An 8,881-nucleotide genomic window follows, 5' to 3' on the forward strand; every position below is an offset into this window, starting at 1 on the left:
GGGCAACGATCCGCTGCCTTCGTGGGGCCTGCACGCCTCCCCTGACCGCGGGTACGAGAGTACCCTGGACTTCCAGGAGAGGGACTTCGACGTCATGCTCGCGGCCTACGCAGACTCGCCTTGAGACGTTTCAAAGACCGAAAACGAGTTGACTTTGTACAAAGGTGTGCGAATGCTGTTATAATGCCCAGAGATGTCGGTTCCATATGATGGCACTTGATTTTTATGTGAGAAATTTATGTAGTCTCGTTCAGAACTTGAATAGCTTTTGTCCATGCTTTGTACGGTGTAATCAAATCGACCGTATACCACTGTCACTTGCTTTTCAGAAGAGACATCCGCCACCATTTGTAAAAGAATTGAGTTTCGGGATTCACAGTTGGGTTTTCCCTGTCCCACAGCAACGCACCTGGCGCTGCCTGCAGAGGGCGCTCTTCGCTCATCCGCCTGCAGGCTTCGCTGCCAGCCGGCCGACTGAGTCCGACTCTGCTCTGCCACCCAGTGGCCTGCAGGTAAAGCTGTCAGATCCAGCCTAGGCGTTCTGGCATGTGGTGACGGAGACCAGTGGTGTGCTGGCCGTTTCAGGTGTGGAAATTGTTCTGGGTGGGGGGTAGCAGAACATTCTCTTTAGCCTGTCTGCTCTGTATAAATCAATGTGTAGTGTCCCTTCAGGTTGAGTTCATTTCAGACTTGGACCGTTCATACTGGACAATCTGAATGACCCCCTGGTGTCCGATTGCACCCTGGCTGCTCTCCTTTCTGTCCTGAAGAGGGTACAGTTCGGCATCCAGCCTTTCCAGCCACCCATGTGGGTCACTCCTTGGAAAATGGATCGGTAACCATCTTCAACAGTGCACAGTTGTAATGTTGTCATGTCGGCCTCTTGCAGGTGACTGTTCCCCTGACAGTGCTGCCGGGGGGACTGGGAGGACTGTTCTCAGTGCGGTTAGTGCTGGGTGTTACTGTGTGAGTCGGCATGTACGTGCTGTGTGCAGCGTGCCGAATCCCTACCCTGCTCTGTAATTTCCGCATTGGGCCATCGCTGTGATTGTAATGACATGTCCAGGGAAGACAAATCCAAATGGATTAGCCTGTTATAAGCGTCTCATGCTCTTTTGTGTTTCGGGGGGGTGATTTGCCTATGTGTCATTGAACCCCTGTCCGTCCCCCCCCTTAGTTGCAGGTCTCCGTCTGGACTTAATGATTTTGGCTTTGGACAAGTCCAGGCTTGCCAAGTGTTTGCAATATCTGTGGTGATGAGCCACTTTTGGGGGAAAAAAATAAACATTTTGAAAAGCCAATTGTCTTTTTCCTTTTTCTTTTGCATGGTTAAGCTGTGTGCTTCTGGCCTGAATTGGGGTGGGTTCAACTGAATTTTTCTCGAGGCCTCCCTTATGTGCACATGGGTTTTATATGGTTTGTGTAAGTTGGGTTCAGGTCAGGACTTCCTGGGCTGGGAGGCATTTTGGTAGCTGCTGCTTTCACTGGTTCATTTTCAGTTGCTTCTGGCTTTTTATTTTTGTTTTAAGTGTAGGGGTTTTACCTACATACCTCATTTCACTAACTTCTGGTAATGAAATGAATCAACAATCCTGACAATATGAATGAAAAGACTTGTGGCTCCATTACCCTTTACTGTCCATTAGGGGGTGCTGCAACAAAAGGTATGCAGTAATCTTTCCACAGGTCTGTATGAGGTGGCAGTTGGTGATAGTCATGTTCAGCTTTATAATGATCTCTGCAAGATTTGTATTTCAGGTATCTTTTTTTTTTCTCTTTGGTTTCTTACCTGTGATGAGTGCTTAGTACTGCCAAGTGTGGAGGAGTTCAGGCTTTTATAATGAATTCTTGAAAAGGTTATTGGTTTACTGGTCAATTTCTGGTTAGTATACTGATGTGAAGGTATTGATATCTGGTTATACACTGATCAGCCAAACAAGGGCAGTATACCACACATCCCTGTCAGGAGTCTGTAGGAGTGATGTGAGGTGAGAACTTGACATTTGAAAGCATGTTCTGTTGCAGAGTTCTCGCATTTCACACACAGGGCCTAGTGTTGCCGGATGTGTTCTGGATTGGAGACCAGTCAGCTTTAAAAGTGAGGAAATTAAATTTTAAAGCATCAGGACAAACAGCTGGCGTCTGTTGTCAGTCAGGCATGTTGGAGGAACAGTGCAGAGAACTCAACAAAGCAGTTCTGTAATAAATGCCAGCACAGGTCTTGTGTACTAGCACAAATTTTACTTAATAAAGAAAAGCGTACTGTCTCGATGAGTGGTGAGTCTACGCCATATTAATCTAAGGTCAGCTTGACCATTTAAGCAGCCCCATTTCTGACCCTCATTGAGAATAAAGCAACCCAGTTCTAACTTCCCTCAGGGCTCGACCTGATAACAGCGATTCCCTGCTTAATTAGGGTCGTTAAGCTTCCGGCTAGTGTGACCTCCGCAGGTGGACAGTCGCCGTGGGTGATGTGGCCGTCTCTCCTGTCTTCTTGTTGTCTGGCAGCATCCTGTCATCCGTATCACGGAAATGCCATGGACTGCGTTTTTCTAAAATGAGTCCTTTGAGACGTGCTTTTTGGTTCGTTGGCATGTGTGTGTGTTCGTGCCCTACGATGGACTGGTATCCTGTCCAAGGTCTTCCCCAGCCCTGTGCCCCAGGATTGGCTCAAAATCCTCTCTATGCAAACTGGGCCTCTGTGTTGTGGGACATTAGTGTGGAATATTCTTGGGGTCAATGTGCTTGACCGTATCTGACTCCGGTATCTCAGTCCAGCTGCTGTTAAGTCTTAATGAAGACCAATCCCTTTGCCATTTGGTTCAGCTACATAAAAATGAGTTGTTTTAATTGCATTATAGCGATGAAGCTGTTTGGTGTCGTGTGAGTGCGGATGCACAGGTGAGGAGACGTTGATGTAATTCTCCCCCGTGTGTCTGCACTTGGTGATCTCACACGGCTCCCCCTCACTTCCCAGCAATAAAAGGCACCTCATCCGCTAGGTGTTCTGTTTCACTCGAGCCCATTGAGACCACGGCAGCTGAGAATCCAGCAGGGCGCCTTACAGAGTGATGTCATTTTACAGAATAGCCCCCTAGCCAACCATTCCGCAGCTGGTTGGCATAGCGACATGGTCTGTTTATGCCACGCAGGCTTCTGGACCTTTCTCCTTTCCTGAGTGACCGGTGCAGTGCTACACGCCATATTGAGTCACTCGCTCTACAAAATGCGTCAAGGACACTGGAGTAGCCAGGCGGAGACTCCTGGGACGGCAACAGACAACGTTGATGCTGCATTATACTGTTATTACCTTACCTGTAGCACTTCTTACCTATATATTATTATTTCAAATTATATGAATGAGGTGGAGGTGACCCCCCCCCCCAAGATCCAGGGTTATGTGTTTCATCATCAAAGGAAATGGTTGACTTGATTCCACTAAGTGCAGCAGATGATCTGAGATGTTTCTGTCCTTTGCGCCATCGGCCGGGGGTCTCGCGCGTCATCCAGGGTTGACAGAGCAACGGTGGCTCCCTGCTCCTGCAGGTCTTGCCCTGTCCCTGTGGCTGCAGGCGCGAGGTTAGAAAGGCCTTTCTCCCCAGCGTGAGGCCTGCTCATATCTTCTCCTTTTTTGCATCAGTCACTCCATATTTATCGAGATGACCTTTAACTTTTGCCTCCGTGTCTTTATGAGTCCTCCCTTGATACTGTACTGTGAACTGGGCTCTGATCCAGCTGTAATCTAAGGCTCTTTTCTTCATTCCAAATTGAATCAGGATGACAGAACCAATCCCTCCACCACATATTTGGTCATACATCCATCTTCTGACCCTTTATCTTCATTTATTTGTGGCACCAGAAGGACTCTATGCTGAGGACGGACACTTCAGTGGAAACAGTGCAGTAAGTAATATCTTTTTATTGTGAAGGAATCTGACCTCTGGAGTTATGTCCAAAGTGGCCCCTGGAAAAATATTAAAAAAAAAACATTCTTAGAATAGATATGTGAGTCTCCACAGCTGAGCTGGGCCGGTCACACCCATGTGTGTTGAATTTTTGTCCTGCCCATGTAGTTTGCCCCAAGTTTTTTGTGCCATGACTAAATGAATAACGCGGGCTGTCTCCATGGCGACTGGTGGGTACGGCGTCAACTTCCCTGCACCCTATTATGATGTCATTGTTTTTCCAAAGGATTCCAAGAGATGATAGGATATAATGGAAGTGGGGGGGCAGGTGGGACTAGCGGGCGGGCGGCTGGCTCTTTTGTGTGCGTGCCTGTGCTATCAAGACAGGGGCCTGCTTAATTATTTACGATGAGCGAGTAATATAGATGTTTCAGTTAACCTGAGCCCGATATGAGAAGGCATTTTCCGAGGAACCTAATTAAATGGCTTGTCGGTGGTACAGCTGCACGCTGCCCCCCAGGACCATGGCTCCGAGGAGCCAGTCAGTGTAATTATGTCCTGATCTTCACTCTCACTCTCCCTGGGATAATAGTGAGTAACATGTGAGTCCACAGCTGTCATCATAGCACCAGGTTTGGTCACTGCGTGTTACATGAAACGCAAGCATCTGTTCAGTAGGGCGATCTGAACGCCGTGAATTTCCTGAGCACCGGCCATGTATGCAGGTCACTGCTGCCATTGGACTAAACAATGAGCCAGGACCTTGCAGGCTACAGAGATATGGCCCAATGACGCTCACGTTCAGGGGGTAAGTGACAGTGACGTCGGTAGCAGTGAGACCCCAACACCTTCACATCTGTACTTTGTTCAAAAAGCTGGAGACTCAGCTCAGCATGTGTATAAAAGCAGTTCAGATCCTCTTGGGAACATCACCGTTATGTCTGTTATTTAGCATGTAATATTGCGAATACGTTATTCTTAAACAGCCATAAGCTCTTCAGTGACTTGCGTTATGTAACTGTCAACGTCGGGATCTGCCTTCCGTTACTTGCACGTCGAATCCTCGTCGGTTTCCTCGTCTCTTTGTTTGGGGGTTTGCCCCCCCCCCCAGGGTCGTCGTGTGTCTCAGTCTTCCCCCACCCCTAAGCGGCAGCACCGATGTCCGCCTGATCCCTGGCCAGAGCAACAGATGCGGGCAGTTCCAAGATAAGCAAGCTGAGAAAAGAGCCTAAGCTCACAGCTTCTGTCTGGCAAGGTGCTGAGGTCTAGCTGGCTTTGCGTCAGCCGCCGAGTGGCGGCATGCGACTGACGGAAGCAACAGACGTCCAGATTGTGCTGTTACTGTGTGGCAGGGCCTGGCAGTCTGGAGGTAGGGCAGGACCGGAGTGCAATGCCTGGAGGTCTACATTAGAGGGCAGTAGATACGCAATCCCACTGTCGTGGGAACATCTTGCACAAGCAGGCACACAAAAAAAGCACAAAGCTTTCAGAGAATGCAGCGGCAAGGAAGGTCACTTCATTTATTAATTATTCACTTTTAATTTAGCGTTCTTGGATTTTATTTGAAGTTCATGAGTATTTCTCCAAAGGAACATCAGACACTAACCACACTATCAGACACTAATCACACGGATGTTGAAGCAGGAACAGGGGTCACTCTTTACTTAAAGAAGGAAGAATACAAAACGAGGCATGGGAACTACTAAAGGGGACAATTTAAAACCAGTGAGGTTGGAGAAGTGACTAGAGCAAATGAGGTCTGGTTCCAGCCCATGTGGGTGTTTCGGGGGAGGGGTATTACTGGACTGGATCGATAGTGAGTTGTTAGCTTGACAACCATGAAATTAGACAGAAAAGCAGCCAGTATGGGATTTTCACTGAGTCAAACTGCTGCCGTTCTTCCCGTTCTGTCCTCACTGCAGATTCACTGTTTGCCATGTGCTGTCAGCAGTCACTTTCTCACAGTACAGGAAAGAGCTTCACATGGAGCCACGCAGAGCACAGTTGCTAGACACTGGTCTAAACTGGTCCAAACTGGTCCCGCTGCTCCTCCCAAGACGTCCGACCTGCCTCGGTCTGTGCACGCGTCCTCTGTCATACTGCTAGCACCACTTTTCTCACAGTCCAGGTTCCGGTATTCCCACACAGACTGTGCTCCAGTGTGGGGTTGGACACTCGTGGTGATTTTGCCCCCACCGTTCACTGTTTCACAAAGCCCGCACTGTTGTGATGATGTAAGCTTTCAATTTTCTTATGGGGCCAGAAAATTCATGGGGTCATCTCCGTAGATCCTTGCATCCGTTGTCACAGAGTGCAAGCTAAACGTTCCGAGGGTTTGGGCTGGTATGTAGCTGAGTGGATGTGGGATCTGTGCCCATGTCTATTAGGTTATGAGTTTGAATCCTGTAGCTGAGGGAAATCATCTTAATGTTGGGCCCTTGAGCAAGGCCCTTAATCCCATCTACTCCAGAGACACCAGTTTGCCCTGTGATCGGACCCCAACTCTTGCTGTCACCCGTATGTATGTGTGTGTCCGTGAGTCTCGTGAAAACTATCCAATTTCCTCACAGGGATGAATTAAGAACTGCTATTCTGTTTTACACACTACACTAAACAAATACTATGTTTGGCAATTCTCTCCAAATTCTTATAATGGCCCTGAGTTTATCTGTACCTGAGTCTGCAAAGATCTCACATGTGTTATCTACGTGCCCGGACTCAGCAATAGCATGAAGGCTGATCTGGTGATCGTGCCATTACTGAAGGTGAGTCGGTTCACCAGTTCTCATTCCCATCTTCGGCTTAGCTTTGCTCCCAGTAAACCCTGATCAAAGTCCCAGTGCTAATCATAAAACTGCTTCGATTTATCACACCTGCCAAAACAGGTCCAATATTTTTCATATGTAGTTTATTTGTTGTTGGGTTGTGTCTGATGTGGCCTCGCCCCCCCGTGTCCCCACCCCGTCACCCCTGAAAATGCAACCCCTCCCCCACAAATCTGCCCTTCATTTGTCATCCCCTGTGTTACACGCTGCCGCTCTCCGAAGAGGAAAGGGAAGTCAAATTAGGGTAGAAGCGATTACAGCTGCAGCAACTGCCAGTGTACCGCGGTCCCCCCTTATCCACGGTCTCAGTTACTCTTGGTCAACCGTGGTCTGAAAATATTTATGGAAAATTCTGGAAATAATTTGCACTTAGGTCTCTCTGCATAAACAGGGTCAACCTTGTTTGAAGAGACTGAGTGAGTGATATGTTCCCTTTCAGCTGCACAGGGTCATGTGGACCCCAAGCCTGTCCCCGGCAGCATAAGGGCAGCGGGAAACCCAGGACACTGCAGGGTACAGACAGGGCACTTCAGAGACACCAGAGACCCGTTATTGTGTCAGAGGATTGTGGGAAGAAACCCTGATGACAGGGGAGAACATGCGGACTCCCGGTGCCAGAGGGTGAACAGAGCTGCCCAGTGAATCATCGGGCCCCGCATACTTCCTGCTTGTTCTTTAATCTTTCTGTTTCAGTAAAACTTCGAAACATCTACTGAGATACTTTCCAAAATCAAAGCACAAGTCATGACGAGCTGGGGAAACAGCCTATCCAGGGAACTCTTTGTCTTGCTGTAAGCAAAGAGTTTTATTGGACCAAAATAACTGCATTCTCAGTCTCCTCTGAGAAGGAGGAGGAGAGCGCAGTGTCGTTTGTGGGAGAAAAATCTTTAAGATGGATGCTTTTAAACAGCTAATTGCATCTTGTTGAAAATGCTTTTCCAAGGCCACTGTGTTAGGACACAATTAGCAGGATGTTCGGGTTTTGGCATTAATAGCAGCCCTGGATGCTGTGCTGAAGGCTGCATTTTTTCCAACATCAGGACCCTTCTGCCAAAGCTCGTCTCTCAGTCGGAAGCGCAATCTCACCTGCCCGCCTGCTTCGACTCATCATTTTACACAAGGAGTCAAAATTATTTATTTACAGCTTTATATAACGGAAAACAATAAATAGCATGCTTCTTTTTTCCTGTCAGGGCCTTGTAAGTCCATATGGGGCAGTAGTAGTGCAACTATTAAACAGAATTGTTCAGAAGATCTGGATAGGCTGTGACCATGACTTCCTTGGTAGCCTGTGTCCTACTCTTCTTCATCTCCAGGAATACAGCATCGACACACAAAGCACTCAGGCATATTCTCGAGGGTGACAGTGATGCTGATGTACTGGTGAGACACTTCTCACCCAATGTTTGCTGATGGAATTGGGTGCCCTGCCACTGTGTCAATGAATGTGGAGATTACTTAGTATTGGTCTCCAGCCCAGAGTTCTGCGATTGCAGCAAAGCGCTGAGGACAGTCTGCTGTTGCCGGTGGGCCCATGGGCACCACGTCATAACAGGTTGGCAGGAACATTTAGTCCTGAAGGTTCAGCAAGAGCACATCAGCCTGCTTGTGCCATAATAATAATTACTATTTATGCCATTTATTGTGTCTCAGAAGATCAGTAGAGTCGTGTGTTAGTGTCTAAAAGAGCACGTGCCTATTGTGCTTTAATGCTGACATGCGAAGTTCGAAAGCGGTGGGATTCTGAGAAATAGGAACATCATGTCCTGCTAGTGATTCTCTGAAAACCAGCCGCTGTGACAGAGCAAACTGCTTTTTATAGCCGAAACAATTATTCCTAATGTACACATACACAGCAACGGAAGAGCAGTGACTCGGTGACGTAGTCGCCACGAGGAGCTGGACTCCAGCTACAGGGGCATCGAAAGGTCAGAGGTCACAGATGCCTGTGATCCCAGGCCGGGAGACCTGGCCCTGAAAGGCCGCGCGTGATCCGGAAAGGTCTGCTGCCGCTCTCAGAGACCGAGGCAGGTGGGCGCCACCAGAACCACCGCGGTCCGGTCACCGCACGTACTGGGCGTGCAGGTTTAATTGGATTGATTTAAATATGGTCAAGGTCAGGGTTAATGGCGATGTCAGAAGGGTGTCTTA

This window comes from Paramormyrops kingsleyae, chromosome 1, assembly GCF_048594095.1.
Source record: "Paramormyrops kingsleyae isolate MSU_618 chromosome 1, PKINGS_0.4, whole genome shotgun sequence".
NCBI lineage: Eukaryota > Metazoa > Chordata > Actinopteri > Osteoglossiformes > Mormyridae > Paramormyrops > Paramormyrops kingsleyae.